The 21546-nt window shown below is 38.1% G+C and overlaps 1 long non-coding RNA gene across 1 annotated transcript in view; it reads left to right on the top strand.

The window, feature by feature from the left end:
* Window positions 1-21546, top strand: part of LOC143126022 (uncharacterized) — a 53582-nt gene that overhangs the window by 9544 nt on the left and 22492 nt on the right. The window contains exon 2 of the long non-coding RNA XR_012987346.1: window positions 21476-21535. This is a non-coding gene — a long non-coding RNA (uncharacterized LOC143126022). The remainder of the gene's footprint in view (window positions 1-21475; window positions 21536-21546) is intronic.

Raw genomic sequence — 21546 nt, 5'->3', positions numbered from 1 at the left:
AAAGAGCAAAAGAATAAAATGAGTTTTTGTGCTGAAAACTGCACCAATTCGAAATCACGATGGTTAGATAATGTTAAATATTGTAACGTCGGCGCAAAAGACAGTGTTAGCGTTCTCCCGCGCAGGGGATCCTGGGATACGAGAGCGAACATTTGGGGGGTTTATGTCGTTATTCTCCTTAGTTTTGTGTGTAATGTTAGCGTCTTTATTGTAACATGTTTCCCTTTTAGTTCTCCCTCGTGTGTGATCCTTTTTGTGTGGGAGGCTGCGTCCTCCCCTGTATGTGTAGTGTGTGTGCATGCTTGACCTGCCCTGTTTGCATTGTGTTCTGTGTCTGTGTCCCTGCTCTCATACTCAGTGAATAAACCTTTTGATTGGACAACTGTGTGTGTCGCTATCAAATCGTTACATTGGTGTCAGAAGCGACTTTCGGACATGGCCTCCACTCAGCGAGAGAAGCTGGGAGCGGGAGACCTCACCACTGGGTGGAGGCCCACGCAAGAGGATCCAGGGAGAGCCCTTGTAAGGGCTACTAAAAAGATCGGGGCCTTCTATCGCTACAGCCGACGGAGGAGAGGAGCTATCATCTGGAGCTGCCTGCCGCCATGGGAGAAGTTCTTGCCGGAAGAGGGGCCTGAAGAAGCGTTCGCGGAGAAGACGACGCTGGCCTGGGCGCTGACTCCGCTGCGAGCCGCGACGCATGAGCAGAGCCGAGGGAGTGCGGCGAGGAAGAGGTTCCTAGACGATGGATGGTTGGCGGAGCCGATGAGGGCAGCGAACTCACGACGGTGGTGCAGCTTCGTCGGAAAGGCCCTCTGAACTTTAAAACTTTTGGGTGCGTGTGAGAGGCACCGTGCTGTGTGGGCGCCCGTTCTAGTTGGCCTGTTGGCCGGTGCCTTTTTGAAAAAAGTTTGTGTGTGGAGTTCAATAGCACGGCCATCTCGGGGGTCGTGCCTTCGCCGAGGCCGCGAAGGAGTGGAACGGGCCGGGAACAGAGCAGTACGGCTCTGCGAGATGGCAACACGAGGAGGGACGGCGAAGACGGTCGCTGCAGCGGGAGAGCTCAGCGCGGTCCGGTTGCTGTGGAGTCGGTGCCTGTCTGTCCTGGTCGGCGACTCGACGGAGCGGAGTGGCGTTGGCGCAGCTTCATCTGGCCCCCCTCGAACCCCGGTGCTTGGTACAGTGTCGACGGTTGTAAGGCCACCTAGGGCCCCGTCTGGAGAGGAGGAGTGCCGCGGTGTCACGCCGTGGAAAGTGCAGCCTGAGGGCGGCTGCTGAGAGGGAGCTGGTGACGAGCGGGTCGGCCACGTGGCTGCTTGCACGCCCGAACTGGATTACTAGCAGCGTGGCGCCCCGTTGAGTGAGCTCCTGCGGAGTGCACCCCACGTGAGTTGGCGGTACTGTCGCACTGAACTGAGTGGCGGCGACGCGCGCCGACGTTAGCATGTGGCTACCTCGTGGTCATTGCCGAGGACGGCAATGGCTTGTTGGGGGAGCTACGTCGGCGCAAAAGACAGTGTTAGCGTTCTCCCGCGCAGGGGATCCTGGGATACGAGAGCGAACATTTGGGGGGTTTATGTCGTTATTCTCCTTAGTTTTGTGTGTAATGTTAGCGTCTTTATTGTAACATGTTTCCCTTTTAGTTCTCCCTCGTGTGTGATCCTTTTTGTGTGGGAGGCTGCGTCCTCCCCTGTATGTGTAGTGTGTGTGCATGCTTGACCTGCCCTGTTTGCATTGTGTTCTGTGTCTGTGTCCCTGCTCTCATACTCAGTGAATAAACCTTTTGATTGGACAACTGTGTGTGTCGCTATCAAATCGTTACAATATGTTCAATATCAACGGAATGCATGTCTTCGCCAAAAATGACAAAATACGATGTTATATTAATAATGCAAATGAACGGCAAACTTTGAAATATAGTCTGAAATGAGATGTTATTATCATTGAGACAACAGGGGTATACAAAAAATCCGATTGTAGCTTACAGCAGCCGACTATTTAGGTTAAGTTTATAACGTTGTGGACGGCCACCGCGTCTTCTGCCTCACGGCTGCGCGCGCATCTAGTTTTGTTGGTAAACGGGAAATCCGTGTATTAAGCATCTTGATAACCAACTACACTATATCTTACAGCTTGCTAGGTCTGTTATCCACATTTTTTGTACAGATTACGATGTAGGCCTACTTTAGGATGTAGCCTACAACAACTGGGAAGCTTTAATTTATAGGCCAGAATAATGCAGAAATGAGTAGGCCAAGTAAACATACTCTGTCTATGTTGACAGCACAAACGTTATACCTCAACTTCTGTAGTGTGTTTTAACAATACTTTGGTCATATGGTCCGTTTCCAAACAGTAAGGTTTTAATCAGGTCCCTTTCCACAGGTTATCAAGAGCCAGATAGTATAACGCTAGTTAAAACGCTACTGGTTAGTGAGCAAATGTAACGTTAACGTCAGTGCTCAGCTGGGAGCGACGTTAGGTTTGAATGTCGTTAGCTAACGTTATCGAAACCTACAGCTAACCGGTCAATTTAAAGTGACGACTTATTAACGTTGAATAGGTGGGTTTCATAACTTTCCTTACATAATAAATATCAACGGATAGGATAAGTGCTAACGTTAACTATTAACGTTGAATAGGTGGGTTTCATAACTTTCCTTACATAATAAATATCAACGGATAGGATAAGTGCTAACGTTAACTATTCCCCTAACGTTAGAACCACCGAGTTTGGCTACTTGTGACCTATTTCATACATAGCATAGGCCTATTAGAATGCTACATAACAATGTTTGACGACATAAATGAGTCAAATACCAAAAATCGGACCACTTACCTTGTTTGTAGTTAGAGAAATGTGCCTCTGGAGGAGAATTTTACGAGCAAGTAAACTATCACGGCAGGTCAAAACGTTCAGAAGATTCTCAGCTCCAGTGATAGAAAGATTGCAGCGGACCAGCTGTTGATTGCTATCAGGTGCAGGTCACGTCATAATGCTAAAAGTTGCCGCCACGGCGGTCAATGTTAAGTCTATGGGATTTTATTGCTCTTTTATCGTAAATATCTCAAAAAGTATAACTTTTACATATGAAAAATACATTCTACGATTGTCCATTACAAGAGCTTTGTAGGAGTCTTTGAATGAGGTCAGACGGTTCAGCGGTTTCAGTCGCATTAAACGTTGAATTTGGTCGGAAGAAGAATAACTAAATGCAACTAGAAAAGCATTTCCTGAAGGAAATACAGTGCATGAAAATGCAAAAAATATGATGTAAAATATCATACAGAGTAAAAACAAACTATATTGGTTGCTAGGTAGATGAGGTTTAATATAGTTGGAGTGACTGAACAGTTAAATAGGTGGATAGTTTATATGGTTAAATGATTTGCTTGGTAGATAAGGTTTAATATAGTTGGAATGATTGAACGGTTAAATAGGTGGATAATACTTAACTTAGTTAACTTAGCTAATGTTTTCATTTTTAGTAGTTATGCTAACTAGCATGTTAGCAATGCTAACATGCTAACTATGTTAACCATGTGACTTAGCTAACCTAGCTAATCATTTTTAGCAGTTTTGCTAACTATGCTAACTAGCATGTTAACTATGCTAACCATTTTACTTAGCTAACTTAGCTAATTATTTTTAGCAATTATGCTAACTATGCTAACTAACATGCTAACATGCTAGCATGCTAACTATGTTAACCATGTGAGTTAGCTAACTTAGCTAATCATTTTTAGCAGTTTTGCAAAAAATGCTAACTAGCATGCTAACATGCTAGCATGCTAACTATGCTAACCATGTGACTTAGCTAACTTAGCTAATCATTTTTAGCAGTTTTGCTAAAAATGCTAACTAGCATGCTAACATGCTAGCATGCTAACTATGCTAACCATGTGACTTAGCTAACTTAGCTAATCATTTTTAGCAGTTTTGCTAAAAATGCTAACTAGCATGCTAACATGTTAGCATGCTAACTATGCTAACCATGTGACTTAGCTAACTTAGCTAATCGTTTTTAGCAGTTTTGCTAAAAATGCTAACTAGCATGCTAACATATTAGCATGCTAACATATTAGCATGCTAACTATGCTAACCATGTGACTTAGCTAATCATTTTTAGCAGTTTTGCTAAAAATGCTAACTAGCATGCTAACATGCTAGCATGCTAACTATGCTAACCATGCTAACTAGCTACTACAGTGGGTAGGAGTCATAGTTGATGACAAGTAACAGTTACAATGGCTGAACAGTTAAAAAGTTCAGTAGTTTAAAGGGTTAATTTGTTTAACAGTGAAATATTGTAGTGAGGACTTTTATTTTGAAACAGTTTTTGGCAGAGGAAGCAGTTGGACAGGATGTGTAGTCTTAATAGGGCCAGTTTGTATGCTTAAAGCCTGAGACTGGCAGTTGATGCAGCTGGCCCGAACACCTGCCATAGGATTCTAATTGCTTAACGGCAGTCTTAATAGAGCCATATTGTATGCTTAAAGCCTGAGACAGAGTATATAGTTTAAAAGTTAAATGTAGATAGTGTAATGGATGTTGATAGACAGAAAGTTGAATGGATGTTGATAGGCAGATTGTTTAATGGATGTTGATGGATAGTTTAATGGGTGGATGAGTGAATGGTTTGAAGAGGATGAATGGATAGAAAGTTGGAGGAAATGTGTCTTATATCCTTGTAGAATGGAGAGACAGAGAGAGTTGGCCTAGTTCAGTAGAAAGCAGTTGATACAGGTGCAATCAGTTGAACTGATTCTTTGATGGGGCCTAGATGAGCAGCTGGAAGATGATACCAGGTGCAAATCAAGTTAATTAGTCCATTGTGATGTCATCAGCCCATGTTAAGTCTATGGGGAAATTTTGAGCAGTTTTTAATTAATAGTTTAAAAAGTATAAAAGTTACAAAGATGAAAAATACAAAGCCCACATGTCATAAGTAAGACCTACGCAACGCAGTTTGAATGAAGTTTCTACGTTAAACGGTTGAAGCTGCATTAACTGCGTTAGAAGAAGAAGAATAACTAGAAAAGCATTTCCTGAAGGAAATACAGTGCATGAAAATGCAAAAATATGATGAGTTCATATGGTTAAATTATTTGCTTGGTAGATAAGGTTTACTATAGTTGGAATGACAGTTAAATAGGTTGATAATTGAAATGGTTAAATTATTTAGGCAGATAGTTGACGATAACTAACAGTTGGAATGGCTCCAATGTTTGCTAGTAGTTATGCTAACTATGTTAAAGATAATAATGTTAACCAAGTAACTATGCTAACTAGGATGCTAACAATGTTAAAATGTTAACTATGTTAACCATATGACTTAGCTAACCTAGCTAATCATTTTTATTAGTTATGATAACTATGCTAATTAGCATGTTAACATGCTAACTATGTTAACCATGTGACTTAGCTAACTTCACTAATCATTTTTAGCAGCAGTTTTGCAAAAAATGCTAACTAGCATGCTAACATGCTAGCATGCTAACTATGCTAACCATGTGACTTAGCTAACTTAGCTAATCATTTTTAGCAGTTTTGCAAAAAATGCTAACATGCTAACTATGCTAACCACGTGACTTAGCTAACTTAGCTAATCATTTTTAGCAGTTTTGCAAAAAATGCTAACTAGCATGCTAACATGTTAGCATGTTAACTATGCTAACCACGTGACTTAGCTAACTTAGCTAATCATTTTTAGCAGTTTTGTAAAAAATGCTAACTAGCATGCTAACTAGCATGCTAACATGTTAGCATGCTAACTATGCTAACCATGTGACTTAGCTTACTTAGCTAATCATTTTTAGCAGTTTTGCTAAAAATGCTAACTAGCATGCTAACATGTTAGCATGCTAACTATGCTAACCAAGTTACTTAGCTAACTTAGCTAACTAGCTACAGTGGGTAGGAGTAATAGTTGATGACAAGTAACAGTTACATTGGCTGAACAGTTAAAAAGTTCAGCAGTTTAAAGGGTTAAATTGTTAAACAGTGAAATATTGTAGTGAGGACTTTTATTTTGAAACAGTTTTTGGCAGAGGAAGCAGTTGAATAGGGTGTGTAGGCTTAATAGGGCCAGTTTGTATGCTTAAAGCCTGAGAATGGCAGTTGGGCCAGCTGGCCTGGCCACCTGCCACAAGATTCTAATTGCGATGATGTCATAAAGGGCAATGTTAAGTCAATGGGGATTTTTTAAAAGTTAATAATTAATAGTTTAAAAAGTATAAAAGTTACAAAGTTGAAAAATACATAGCCCCTATGACACAAGTAAGACCTACGTAACAAAGTTTGAATGAAGTTTCTACGTTTAACGGTTGAAGCTGCATTAAACGCGTTAGAAGAAGAAGTATAACTAGAAAAGCATTTCCTGAAGGAAATACAGTGCATGAAAATGCAAAAATATGATGAGTTCATATGGTTAAATTATTTGCTTGGTAGATAAGGTTTACTATAGTTGGAATGACTGAACAGTTAAATAGGTTGATAATTGAAATGGTTACATTTTTAGGCAGATAGTTGACGATAACTAACAGTTGGAATGGCTCCAATGTTTGCTAGTAGTTATGCTAACTATGTTGACAAAGATAATAATGCTAACCAAGTAACTATGCTAACTAGCATGCTAACAATGTTAAAATGTTAACTATGCTAACCATATGACTTAGCTAACCTAGCTAATCATTTTTATTAGTTATGATAACTATGTGAATTAGCATGCTAACATGCTAACTATGCTAACCATGTGACTTAGCTAACTTAGCTAATCATTTTTAGCAGTTTTGCAAAAAATGCTAACTAGCATGCTAACATGTTAGCATGCTAACTATGCTAACCATGTGACTTAGCTAACTTAGCTAATCATTTTTAGCAGTTTTGCAAAAAATGCTAACTAGCATGCTAACATATTAGCATGCTAACTATGTTAACCATGTGACTTAGCTAACTTAGCTAATCATTTTTAGCAGTTTTGCTAAAAATGCTAACTAGCATGCTAACATGCTAACTATGCTAACCATGCTAACTAGCTACAGTGGGTAGGAGTCATAGTTGATGACAAGTAACAGTTACAATGGCTGAACAGTTAAAAAGTTCAGTAGTTTAAAGGGTTAAATTGTTTAACAGTGAAATATTTTAGTGAGGACTTTTATTTTGAAACAGTTTTTGGCAGAGGAAGCAGTTGGACAGGATGTGTAGTCTTAATAGGGCCAGTTTGTATGCTTAAAGCCTGAGACTGGCAGTTGATGCAGCTGGCCCGAACACCTGCCATAGGATTCTAATTGCTTAACGGCAGTCTTAATAGAGCCATATTGTATGCTTAAAGCCTGAGACAGAGTATATAGTTTAAAAGTTAAATGTAGATAGTGTAATGGATGTTGATAGACAGAAAGTTGAATGGATGTTGATGGATAGTTTAATGGGTGGATGAGTGAATGGTTTGAAGAGGATGAATGGATAGAAAGTTGGATGAAATGTGTCATATCCTTGTAGAATGTAGAGACACAGAGAGAGTTGGTCTAGTTCAGTAGAAAGCAGTTGATACAGGTGCAATCAGTTGAACTGATTCTTTGATGGGGCCTAGATGAGCAGCTGGAAGATGATACCAGGTGCAAATCAAGTTAATTAGTCCATTGTGATGTCATCAGCCCATGTTAAGTCTATGGGGAAATTTTGAGTAGTTTTTAATTAATAGTTTAAAAAGTATAAAAGTTACAAAGATGAAAAATACAAAGCCCACATGTCATAAGTAAGACCTACGCAACGCAGTTTGAATGAAGTTTCTACGTTAAACGGTTGAAGCTGCATTAACTGCGTTAGAAGAAGAAGAATAACTAGAAAAGCATTTCCTGAAGGAAATACAGTGCATGAAAATGCAAAAAATATGATGTAAAATATCATACAGAGTAAAAACAAACTATATTGGTTGCTAGGTAGATGAGGTTTAATATAGTTGGAGTGACTGAACAGTTAAATAGGTGGATAGTTTATATGGTTAAATGATTTGCTTGGTAGATAAGGTTTAATATAGTTGGAATGATTGAACGGTTAAATAGGTGGATAATACTTAACTTAGTTAACTTAGCTAATGTTTTCATTTTTAGTAGTTATGCTAACTAGCATGTTAGCAATGCTAACATGCTAACTATGTTAACCATGTGACTTAGCTAACCTAGCTAATCATTTTTAGCAGTTTTGCTAACTATGCTAACTAGCATGTTAACTATGCTAACCATTTTACTTAGTTAACTTAGCTAATCATTTTTAACAGTTTAGCTAAAAATGCTAACTAGCATGCTAACATGTTAGCATGCTAACTATGCTAACCATGTGACTTAGCTAAGTTAGCTAATCATTTTTAGCAGTTTTGCTAAAAATGCTAACTAGCATGCTAACATGTTAACATGCTAACTATGTTAACCATGTGACTTAGCTAACTTAGCTAATAATTTTTAGCAGTTTTATAAAAAATGCTAACTAGCATGCTAACATGTTAGCATGCTAACTATGCTAACCATGTGACTTAGCTAATCATTTTTAGCAGTTTTACAAAAAATGCTAACTAGCATGCTAACATGCTAGCATGCTAACATGTTAGCATGCTAACATGCTAGCTATGCTAACCATGCTAACTAGCTACAGTGGGTAGAAGTCATAGTTGATGACAAGTAACAGTTACAATGGCTAAACAGTTAAAAAGTTCAGTCGTTTAAAGGGTTAAATTGTTTAACAGTGAAATATTGTAGTGAGGACTTTTATTTTGAAACAGTTTTTGGCAGAGGAAGCAGTTGGACAGGATGTGTAGTCTTAATAGGGCCAGTTTGTATGCTTAAAGCCTGAGACTGGCAGTTGATGCAGCTGGCCCGAACACCTGCCATAGGATTCTAATTGCTTAACGGCAGTCTTAATAGAGCCATATTGTATGCTTAAAGCCTGAGACAGAGTATATAGTTTAAAAGTTAAATGTAGATAGTGTAATGGATGTTGATAGACAGAAAGTTGAATGGATGTTGATAGGCAGATTGTTTAATGGATGTTGATGGATAGTTTAATGGGTGGATGAGTGAATGGTTTGAAGAGGATGAATGGATAGAAAGTTGGAGGAAATGTGTCTTATATCCTTGTAGAATAGAGAGACAGAGAGAGTTGGCCTAGTTCAGTAGAAAGCAGTTGATACAGGTGCAATCAGTTGAACTGATTCTTTGATGGGGCCTAGATGAGCAGCTGGAAGATGATACCAGGTGCAAATCAAGTTAATTAGTCCATTGTGATGTCATCAGCCCATGTTAAGTCTATGGGGAAATTTTGAGTAGTTTTTAATTAATAGTTTAAAAAGTATAAAAGTTACAAAGCTGAAAAATACATAGCCCACATGTCCTAAGTAAGACCTACGCAACATAGTTTGAATGAAGTTTCTACGTTAAACGGTTGAAGCTGCATTAACTGCGTTAGAAGAAGACGAATAATAAGAATAAGAAGAAGAAGAAGAAGAAGCCTAGGAAGAACAGTACAGTGCATTTTCATGCACTGTAATAAGAAGAAGAAGCCTAGGAAGAACAGTAGAGTGCATTTTCATGCACTCTAATAAGAACTAGAAAACGCAATTCCAGGGAATTACTAGTGCATGAAAATGCAAAACATATGGTGTGTAATATATGTTGTTAAAACAGATGATGTGCTAATTGGTAACCAACATGATGAGGTTTAATATAGTTGGAATGACTGAACTAGGTAGATGAGGTTTAATATAGTTGGAATGACTGAACAGTTAAATAGGTGGATAGTGTAAAAGGTTAAATTATTTGCTAGGTAGATGAGGTTTAATATAGTTGGAATGACTGAACTAGGTAGATAAGGTTTAATATAGTTGTAATGACCGAACAGTTAAATAGGTGGATGGTTTAAAAGGTTAAATTATTTGCTAGGTAGATGAGGTTTAATATAGTTGGACTGACTGAACAGTCAAATAGCTGGATAGTTTAAAAGGTTAGCCTGAGAAACTGATAGGGTGCAGGTGGCCTGGCCACCTGGCCTAGGATTCTAATTGCTTAACGGCAGTCTTAATAGAGCCATATTGTATGCTTAAAGCCTGAGACAGAGTATATAGTTTAAAAGTTAAATGTAGATAGTGTAATGGATGTTGATAGACAGAAAGTAGAATGGATGTTGATAGGCAGATTGTTTAATTGATGTTGATGAATAGTTTAATGGGTGGATGGGTGAATGGTTTGAAGAGGATGAATGGATAGAAAGTTGGATGAAATGTGTCTTATATCCTTGTAGAATGTAGAGACAGTTGAGAGAGAGAGTTGGTCTAGTTCAGTAGAAAGCAGTTGATACAGGTGCAATCAGTTGAACTGATTCTTTGATGGGGCCTAGATGAGCAGCTGGAAGAAGATACAGGTGCAAATCAAGTTAATTACTCCATTGTGATGTCATCAGCCCATGTTAAGTCTATGGGGAAATTTTGAGTAGTTTTTAATTAATAGTTTAAAAAGTATAAAAGTTACAAAGATGAAAAATACAAAGCCTACATGTCCTAAGTAAGACCTACGTAACATAGTTTGAATGAAGTTTCTACGTTAAATGGTTGAAGCTGCATTAGCTACGTTAGAAGAAGAATAATAAGAACTAGAAAAGCATTTCCTGAAGGAAATACAGTGCATGAAAACGCAAAAATATGATGAGTTCATATGGTTAAATTATTTGCTTGGTAGATAAGGTTTACTATAGTTGGAATGACTGAACAGTTAAATAGGTTGATAATTGAAATGGTTAAATTATTTAGGCAGATAGTTGACGATAACTAACAGTTGGAATGGCTCCAATGTTTGCTAGTAGTTATGCTAACTATGTTGACAAAGATAATAATGCTAACCAAGTAACTATGCTAACTAGCATGCTAACAATGTTAAAATGTTAACTATGCTAACCATATGACTTAGCTAACCTAGCTAATCATTGTTATTAGTTATGATAACTATGTTAATTAGCATGCTAACATGCTAATTATATTAACCATGTGACTTAGCTAACTTCACTAAACATTTTTAACAGTTATGCTAACTAGCATGCTAACATGCTAACATGCTAACTATGCTAACCATGTGACTTAGCTAACTTAGCTAATTATTTTTAGCAGTTTTGCAAAAAATGCTAACTAGCATGCTAAAATGTTAGCATGCTAACTATGCTAACCATGTGACTTAGCTAACTTAGCTAATCATTTCTAGCAGTTTTGCAAAACATGCTAACTAGCATGCTAACATGTTAGCATGCTAACTATGCTAACCATGTGACTTAGCTAACTTAGCTAATCATTTTTAGCAGTTTTGCAAAAAATGCTAACTAGCATGCTAACATGTTAGCATGCTAACTATGCTAACCATGTGACTTAGCTAACTTAGCTAATCATTTTTAGCAGTTTTGCTAAAAATGCTAACTAGCATGCTAACATGCTAGCATGCTAACTATGCTAACCATGTTACTTAGCTAACTTAGCTAACTAGCTACAGTGGGTAGGAGTCATAGTTGATGACAAGTAACAGTTACAATGGCTGAACAGTTAAAAAGTTCAGTAGTTTAAAGGGTTAAATTGTTTAACCCTTAGAACCCTAAGCTGTTTTTAGGGCATTTTCACTACCTTTATTCATAAGGATTTATTCTGGTCATTGTAAGTGCCACACACATATATTATATATTGTTTTTTTCAGGAGAGTTTAGGCTATTCAGATCTGCCATCATTTCATGTATTAATACTAGCATTGATTTTATTTTGATTTTTAAAGAATTAAAATATAAAAAGTGTATTATAAAAATTCTTATATTTCGACATGTATCTCACCACAGCAAGCTCACAGCTCTACATGCATTTCATGTGTGTGTAGGGCAGACTGTCCTGAATCGGGCAATATAATTGCCATGTTGGAGGGATACTCTGGGGCTGAGCAATTTACAGAAATATTTGCTGTGTGATTTACGGAAATAAATGCCATTTTTTATTTAGTGATGAAAAATGACCTTTCTGCGCTCCATATCTGTGACACGAACTGATCTGACCTGACTTGACCCGAGGTTGCGTGTTAGCCTGCGTGCCTGTGTGTATGCAGTCATAATAATTCTCAACTCTTTACTGCATTGCCATGAACAAAGTAAAGGCAAAAAAGGTGTTTATTTGTTGAAATTGGGATGCAATGTGAGCCTTGAATTGGATGCCATGCAGGAATTTGCTAGGATCTCAAAACCGGAATATGAACATGCTTTGCCATAGAGAAACACATGATAGCATTGGATTATAAACATGCTTTGCCACAAGAACAGACAAAAACGTGGGGTAAGTCCAGCTATATGAAGTTATTATTTTGCTGTCACTTAGTCTGTTTTATAACCCAGAAGGATGTACTTGGTATCAAATGATAGCTCTGAGTCTCCTCTTTCATCTGACATGCGTGGCATATCTATGCGATCACGGGTCCGCGAGTAATTCAAACGAGAGTAATGAGTGTGCAGCTTGGTTTGTGTACATGACGTTATTATTTTGCAGTCACTTCGTCTGGTTTTATAAGCCAGAAGGATCGATAAACATGGTACCAATGGATAGCCCTGTACCCCCTCTTTCATCTGATATGCTTGCCATATCGATGCGATCACGGGTTCGCGAGTAATTCAAACTAGAGTAATGTGTGTGCAGGTGAATGCAGAGAAGTATAGACTGTAAATATGATGCAATTTGATTTAATTTCATGATTTTTTTTAATTTTCATACTTGATCGTACAGACAAGTGTGTAGTCTCGTTGGAAAGCCCCACTTCTGCTCTGTCGTGCAATAAAGGTTTCATCTCGCTGCGATGAACCGTTCCGGAGCAATGTAACAGAGAAGAAAGGGTGTGTTTTTTGACGCACTTTGCGTCAATCGGGTTCTAAGGGTTAACAGTGAAATATTGTAGTGAGGACTTTTATTTTGAAACAGTTTTTGGCAGAGGAAGCAGTTGAACAGGATGTGTAGTCTTAATAGGGCCAGTTTGTATGCTTTAAAGCCTGAGACTGGCAGTTGATGCAGGTGGCCCGAACACCTGCCATAGGATTCTAATTGCTTAACGGCTCTATTGTAAAGTCATCAGCCCATGTTAAGTCTATGGGGAAATTTTGATTAGTTTTTAATTAATAGTTTAAAAAGTATAAAAGTTACAAAGATGAAAAATACATAGCACCCATGTCCTAAGTAAGACCTACGTAACATAGTTTGAATGAAGTTTCTACGTTAAACGGTTGAAGCTGCATTAAGTGCGTTAGAAGAAGAATAATAATAAAATGCCTTGGAATAACAGTACAGTGCATTTTCATGCACTGTAATAAGAAGACTTGGAAGAACAATATAGTGCATTTTCATGCACTATAATAAGAAGAAGAAGAAGCCTAGGAAGAACAGTAGAGTGCATTTTCATGCACTCTAATTCCAGGGAATTACCATTGCATGTAAATGCAAAAAAGCTGCTGTGTATAACATTAAATTACTTACAGTATGATTATTCAGATTACATAGACGTGTCCAGTATTCTTGAAAAACACTTACTTGATTAGATGTTAGTTTAGAGTATATGACAATCAGTAAAAATAAATTGTTAATTCAATATTGATCAACATTCTTTGTTTTAATACAGCAGAATGATACTCCGAATACACTAATGAACACTTAACAACCAATGTAAGCTTGAAGTAAAAAAAATAACAGTTGTGTGTGTGTATATACAGAATTTGATAATGCCAATCATATTATCCTAAGACAGATCTATTTATCAGTGGTAATTCTGAAATGGCAGCAAGAGCTAGAGGTCTCAGTTAATTGTAATAAATAGGTCACTTTTTATGGTGATATAGACTGAAGAACAAGATTCAGCCCTTCAGTTTTAGACAGAACTTAGGTTAGAATCTTAATTTCCACACAGCACAGCTCAGGTCTAAAAACAGAGGTCTAACAGCACAGCTAAGTTTCACAGATGTCACAGCACAGGTATGATTCAAATGTATGCATGCTTCATAGTTTTCGGCATAGTCCTCCTGCAACAATATAATACTCAGAATGTCTCAGTGTAGATCTCAGATCTACGTCTATAGTTCAAAGGTATGTGCAGATATGTTGAGATATGTTTTTAGGAATTAATGTTAGTGTTAATGTCAGCGATGTATGGTTGGCAGGATGTGCACACAGACAGGCACACACGTAATGTAATACACGGTCATCACCACACTGGTCTGGTCTGGTCCCTAAAAGACAAAAGCAAACAAGTTAGAGTTATACCAAAAACATGGAATGTGTACAATTGTTCAATACAACTTAGATATTTAATAAATCTGTAATGGTAGTTAAATATACTAACCTATAGTATTTCACTGCAAACAAAGCAACATTTTGTGTTTTATTAATTTCTGTTTAAGGATAGTTGATAGCCAAACAGTTTAAAGTAGCCTAAACAGCTTAGAACACTTTGTAGGCAAAGGGTGTGTTGTTGCTGTTGATTATCATAAACTGAGTCTTAAGGATGGACCATTCTGATATTAAGCATCTTGATAAACAACTAGGCTACACTATATCTTACAGCGTGGTCTGTCCACATTTTTTCTACAGATTACAATGTAGGCCTACTCTAGGATGTAGCCTACAACAACTGGGAAGCTTTAATTTATAGGCCAGAATAATGCCGAAATGAGTAGCCTACGCCAAGTAAACATACTCTGCAGCTATGTTGACAGCACAAACGTTATACCTCAACTTCTGTAGTGTGTTTTAACAATACTTTGGTCATATGGTCCGTTTCCAAACAGTAAGGTTTTCATTAGGTCCCTTTCCACAGGTTATCAAGAGCCAGATAGTATAACGTTATTAAAATGTTACTGGTTAGTGAGCAAATGTAACGTTAACGTCAGTGCTTAGCTGGCAGCGACGTTAGGTTTGAATGTCGTTAGCTAACGTTATCGAAACCTACAGCTTAATCGGTCAATTTAAAGTGACGACTTATTAACGTGGATTAGGTGGGTTTCATAACTTTCCTTACATAATAAATATCAACGGATAGGATAAGTGCTAACGTTAACTATTCCCCTAACGTTAGAACTAACGTTACCGAGTTTGGCTACTTGTGACTAGGGATGTCCGATATTGTCTTTTTTGCCGATATCCGATATGCCAATATTGTCCAACTCTCAAATTTCGATTCCGATATCAGCCGATACCGATGTCGATATGTGGGTTATTTTTCCTCAAAACTAATTTAGGTAACATCACATATCTCCTGTTGTGGAATTAACACAACATGCTTAATGTTATTGTGATGCCCCACTGGATGCATTCTTGAATGCAACAAGGCTTTCCAAATGTTAACATTGTCTGTGCAAAATAAGAAAAATACTTCAACTTAATTTAGGGAAAAAGTGCCATGTTTATTTTTTATTTTTTAATTGTCTCAAACAACAGTTTGGATTACACTCTCCCTGAGATAATCTTGACAATGCCCACAAAAAATAGGGCAAATTTGACTTCTTCACAAATGATAAAACATTGTACCTAATCAACTATGTGCAACATAGCAGAATGTAAAGCCAACTAAAATAACAGGCATAGTGTATGACAGGCTACCCTTTTTCTGTGTTAAATGAGCCTGCATTTGTAGGATGCTTCATGAACTGTTTCTTTAACTAAAACTCAATCACCTTAATTGAATGAATGCACAAATATGAGTCAATTACAATGTGGCAAGCAACTATACTGCACACTTTTGAAAACATTTGTTTGAGCTACAAAAAATACTTCAGGCTTGAGGTGAAGTACATAACGGGCCATACCCACAATCAGGCTTGGAATTTCACCATTTTAGGGGCAAGGCCACTTGGCCTTCAGTTGGGCATATTTGGTGGGGGGCACAAAGGCCACATGTCAGGGCACCAAGGCCAAAGTTAACTATACAGTAGTAGGCTATAAAAATGATCAAAGTTGTATTCACTGCAGTAGACCTGCATCTGTATACAAAAACATAAAACATGACATATTACATATAACTGTAAATCATCTGATCATCTAATATTTTCAGATATCTAGGCTATATTTAACATTTATTTTATATTTGGCCTGTTATGAAATCATGTATTGAACAATTTAAGCACAGCTCAGCTTTAAGAAACTCAAATAGCCTAGATGTATGCTTAGCATTTTGTGATCATTAAGGCTACTTTCACAAACTCTTACAGTCAGCTGTCCTCTGATTTACCGATATCTAGGCGACATTTGTAATATTTGTTTTGTATTTGGCCCGTTATGAAATAATGTGGAACAATTTAAACACAGTGTAAAACTTAATCCCAAATTTGGAGACATCCATGTATGTTGAAATTTACTGCAAATTCAAAACGGGATTAGTCTGGAACGGCTAACTGTACAGGGGACTGATTTACACCTTTCTGTTCGGTAAGGTCTGCTGTTTATTCTGATATATGGTTTGTCATATGTTAAACGAAGGGTTCTGAAGTATTCCACCGAGATTAATGGGTAGGGAGATGGATGCAAAACCTTCAGTAGAATTTATGATTGAATGATATTATTTACTTTTCTCGCGAACCGTTCACCACAGCAATTAGCGGCTAACATCGTTTAAAAGCTGAGAAAAAGCTCTTTCATGTGATACTTGTGATGTCTGTGTGATGAGTAGGCTACTTCGCGAGTAGTTCAACTGAGAAGAATTGGTTAATTTGTACGCACTTTCTTGCGCTGTCACTTTCTCCACTGCGTAATTTGGCCATAGGCTAAATATATATCGCTATTAGTAGGACGCAAAGCAGAATATTTAAAGAAGGGGGCACTAAGGCCACCGTGGCCTGTAAACCTCTGATTTTCAAAGGGGCGTCACGGCCAACTCAAGGGGCTACGACGGCCATGGCCAATTCCAAACCACAGACATAATGTTGAAACAGAGCGAGCAAGTTTGTTACTGCAGCCATCCACGCTTGTTTGTATTCTTCAAGACGCAGCTTGATGAGGTCATCATCTGTGCGCCGGTAAACGCTTCAGGAGCGCATAGGCACTATTTGGGTGTAACGCAAGCATTATTTTATCGGTTTTAAGGCAAAAAAATCCGATAACGATATTAACAGATATTACATTTTTATGCTAATATCGGGCCGATAATATCGGTGGGCCGATATTATCGGACATCTCTACTTGTGACCTATCATTTCATACATAGCCTAGGCCTATGCTACATAACATAATGTTTGACGACATAAATGAGTCAAACCAAAAATCGGACCACTTACCTTGTCTGTAGTTAGAGAAATGTGCCTCTGGAGGAGAGTTTTACGAGCAAGTAAAGTATCACGGCAGGCCAAAACGTTCAGAAGATTCACAGCTCCAGTGGTAGAAAGATTGATTGCAGCGGACCAGCTGTTGATTGCTTTCAGGTGCCGGTCACGTCATAATGCCAAAAGTTGCCGCCAAGGCGGTCAATGTTAACTCAATGGGAATTTATTGCTCTTTTATCGTAAATATCTCAAAAAGTATAAAGTTCACAAATGTAAAAAATACATTGTACAATTGTCCGTTACAAGACCTTTGTAGGAGTGTTTGAATGACGTCAAACGGTTCAGTGGTTTTAGTGTTATTAAACGTCAAATTTGGTCGGAAGAAGAATAATAAAAGACGATAATAAGAAGAACAGTGATAATAGTCCATTGCATTTACATGCAATGCAATAAGAAGAACAGCGATAATAGTCCATTGCATTTACATGCAATGCAACTAGAATGCTATTTTCGAGTGGGTTACATCTGCAATGCACCTTCAATATCTTGAGTATATCTAATTTATAATGGTGTCATGACAGCCAATTGTTCAGGCTCATCACTTCATAGAAGATAAGTCAGGCCAAACACAGTTATATGTCAAGTTGTCATGACAATATCATGCCAAGGAAAGTATTCATGACACAATTATAATGGTGTCATGTCAATCAATTATTCCGGCCCACCACTTCACAAACCTAGAAGATGAGTCAGGCCAAGTTATATGTCAATTTAGCATTTCTTTCTTGGCTAATGTCAAGTTGTCATGACAACGGTTTACATTTTCTTGGCTAATGTCAAGTTGTCATGACAGAGACACCCTCAAATAATGTCATCTTGCCTAATGTCAAGTTGTTATAATGATGACACCCAAACAATGTCAACTTGACATTCCAAAAACCGAATGACACTTAATGACAACAGTCATAAACATCAATACTATGTCATTAGTGTGCATGACATGTGTCATGACATTCTTATGACGGTTACATGTCACCCTTGTGTAGACCCCTTCAAATAAAGTGTTACCCAACTTACTCCTTCAGGGCCCTGGAGCCATGATGTTAGACATGCTTACCCCTGAACCTTAAATTTATGATTCATTTTTTATTTTAGTGCACAGACATAGTAAAGACACCTTTTAGGCTCTTCACATCCTTAATTCTTTTATTCAAGTTCATAACACTAAAACTTAAAGCATACATACAGTCATACAAACCCCTCCTCTCTCTCTCTCTCCCTCTCCCTAGAGCCATGATGTTAGACACGCATGCACTTGAACCTTATTTTTTATTTTTATTTTTAGTTGACTGAATTTTTTTTTTTATACATTCAGTTTAATAACCATAAAAACATAAAGTTCCATATATGGCCCCCCTCTTTCACCCTCTCTCTCCCTCTCTCAAGCGCACACACATCCCAAACACATGACACACATGGTCTTGAATTTTAGACATGGTCCCCAGACCTCCTCAGATGATAAATCCATAGCTACTATACGCATACATTTATGATTTTTTTTATTTTAGTTCACAGAAATGTTTTACATTTTTTTTACATTCAGTTTAATTTCAGTTTAGTTTCAACCCCTCTCTCTCTCTCCCTCTCTCAGCCCTCAACGGAAGTCCCACCTTAATCAACCTGTCACTTTTTAATTTAATTGAGAGATGAAGAAAGGATATTACTAAATTCTCTGTGGACATATCCGGTTTACCCTGTCCAAACCAGACCCCAGCGAGAAGCACATTCTTAAACCACACCTCAGCTGGCAGTTCATTGATTACACAGCGAGTCGGCCACAGACATTAGGAGTTAAAAATAAGAACATCACAATTCCACAATAAGGAGACGTCTCCAGGGGCCTCATTTATAAAATGTTCTTACGCACAGATTTGGTCTTAGACCGTGCTTACACTCAAATCCATCCCAATGCTCAGATTTATAAAAACCGTCTTTGATATGGAAAAGTGCTTGTCTCCCAGTCAGGTTCCAACTTGACGTACAATAATTTCCTTGTGGTAATGCCGGGGTAATGCAAGTAATCTGAGGTCTTAGAGTGATGCATTTTCAAATATTCAAAAGATCACCGATCTCATGTCTTTCTTTGCCATATGCTAGATCAACATCAGCAGAAGTTTTTGAAGTAGTTTTAAAGATTGGACGCAACTTATTGTTTCATGGTTTGAGAACTAGCCTACTATAGCTTACTTATTCCATAATTTCTAAAAAAAAAAACACAAAGGCCTACCATATAGTGAAAAATTCTTCAAATCAGCTCATGATATTCCCAGCTCCGCAACAGAAAGGTGATATTTGAATGTATATATGGCCAGCTATTTTATATCATCTATACACCACCAAGGGACAGAAGTTATCCTCTTCATAGAGTTGCGGTGGAGTTGCACAAGGAGTTACAGAGTGCACCTGTTTGCTTTGTTCGCACCTGTTTACTGGTAGCAGTGCCCAAGATCTAGTCTGACGAGCTAGACCCACATCAAGATGTAGGGTCTGGGAACTCACCATTGGCAGTGCTCAATCCGAGGGGCAGGATAAACGGTTGTCTTTCAAATTCCCTCTGCACGCAATAGGATAGCGTTATAACTCATAAGTCCCATGCGTTTTCCCACCAGCGGAGCTAGTTGATTAAACTTTTGCCAAAAAGCTTAACTCGTGTCGTGCTGTTCACCAGCAGCAGCATCCATCTTCTTTGTTCCAAGACATTGAAGACACAACATACATGTCATATACATGTAAGTAATTAACTGGTACACTTAATAGGTTTATTCCACTGTATCAAAGAGTAACAAGGTTGTAGCAGCACAGCTGTTACATGTACACTGAAGACAATGAGGCCTTGACTGGAGCTAAGAATGATTTGTCATGACCAGATTTACCCCATCCAGCAGGTCTCAGGTCAGCTCTTTGCCTCTGATGAAAATGTAGACAAATTATCAAAGTTTTGTAAAAGCACTCAGTATTACAATGTAACAACTATATGTAGGTACCCACAAATACATAATGCAAGTACAATGATAGTACCTGATAGTACATGTTGTTACACAGGTTGTACCACTGTATCTAATTAGGTAGGTACACTGTAACAGCGACACATTAAAATAAAGTGTTACCAAATAAAGTGTTACCCAATGTTTTTAATATATATTTTAGATACAGCTTAGTTAGGCTATTGATTTCATTAAATCATATGCTAATGATATTGATGAGGGGGTGTTTACAAGGCGGAGACCTAAAACCATCCGGTTGCGCACAAGTTCACTTTTCATTTGTGATTTATAATTGGCACATCTACAGGCCCCTCAAGGGGGCCCCTCTCAGTAGTCGCTGACAGCAGCCAGCCAGTTTGTGATCTCTGCCGGGAAAATATAAAACCTCGCAGTCATAATGAAGCGGAGTTATGCGTCCGGAAGCCAGAAAAGAAAGAGGAGAAAGGAAGAGTATTACAAGAAAAAACAAGATAGTGGTAAGTGATAAATACACTGGATAAAATAGCTCTACTTGTCTTGTACAAATGGTGTAATGTCGCAGCAGGAAGGCTAGCCTAGCAAAAAAAAATTTTATGTTAACTACCTGCCTGACGGCCCATGCTGCTTGTAACAAACTAGAACAGTTAGCGCAACTTTTTTTTTTCGAACGGACGGAATATGGTTAGATACTGTAATATGTTTATTAACGGGATAAGGAAAACGCAGATCTGTTCCAGAATCACTGTTTATCGTATTTAATGACATAACATTGCTACAGCTTTGTAATAGGTTTTGATGAAGGTGGCATAGCTTCTCTGCTATAGGCTACTAATCGACCGTGATAATCTATTTACCAAATGGGGGTTAGGAAAACCACACAAAAAATTCCGTGCATCAAAGCAGACTGGAACATTCATGTCTAGCAGTATTCATGCACGCCAACTGTTTACTGTCTTTAAAGCACGGGGTGCGTCTGTCTAATTCTCAAACAGCAGAATGCTTAAATGCTATGTTAAGATACAAGTAGGCCTGGGTCAATGTATAACATTAGCTTGGGATGTTTTTACAGTAAGCATTGGTAGTTGTGAAAGCAGCTGCATCCCTTCTAAATATCAAAATATGGAAATGCTAACATATCTTTTCTTTCTCCCTCAAGGTGCTTTGCTTAAATTTCTCAGCCATCAGGCTCTTCCTAAGGATACCTCCACTGATGAAGGTAGAGTGAAT

Source organism: Alosa pseudoharengus, unplaced genomic scaffold (assembly GCF_046254945.1).
Source record: "Alosa pseudoharengus isolate Yale_2024_CS ecotype anadromous, Long Island Sound unplaced genomic scaffold, YU_APseudo_1.1 YU_APseudo_1.1_scf_16, whole genome shotgun sequence".
NCBI classification, from domain to species: domain Eukaryota; kingdom Metazoa; phylum Chordata; class Actinopteri; order Clupeiformes; family Clupeidae; genus Alosa; species Alosa pseudoharengus.
The sequence above is the reverse complement of the archived record's forward strand: the minus strand, read 5'-3'. Positions and strand labels throughout refer to the sequence as shown.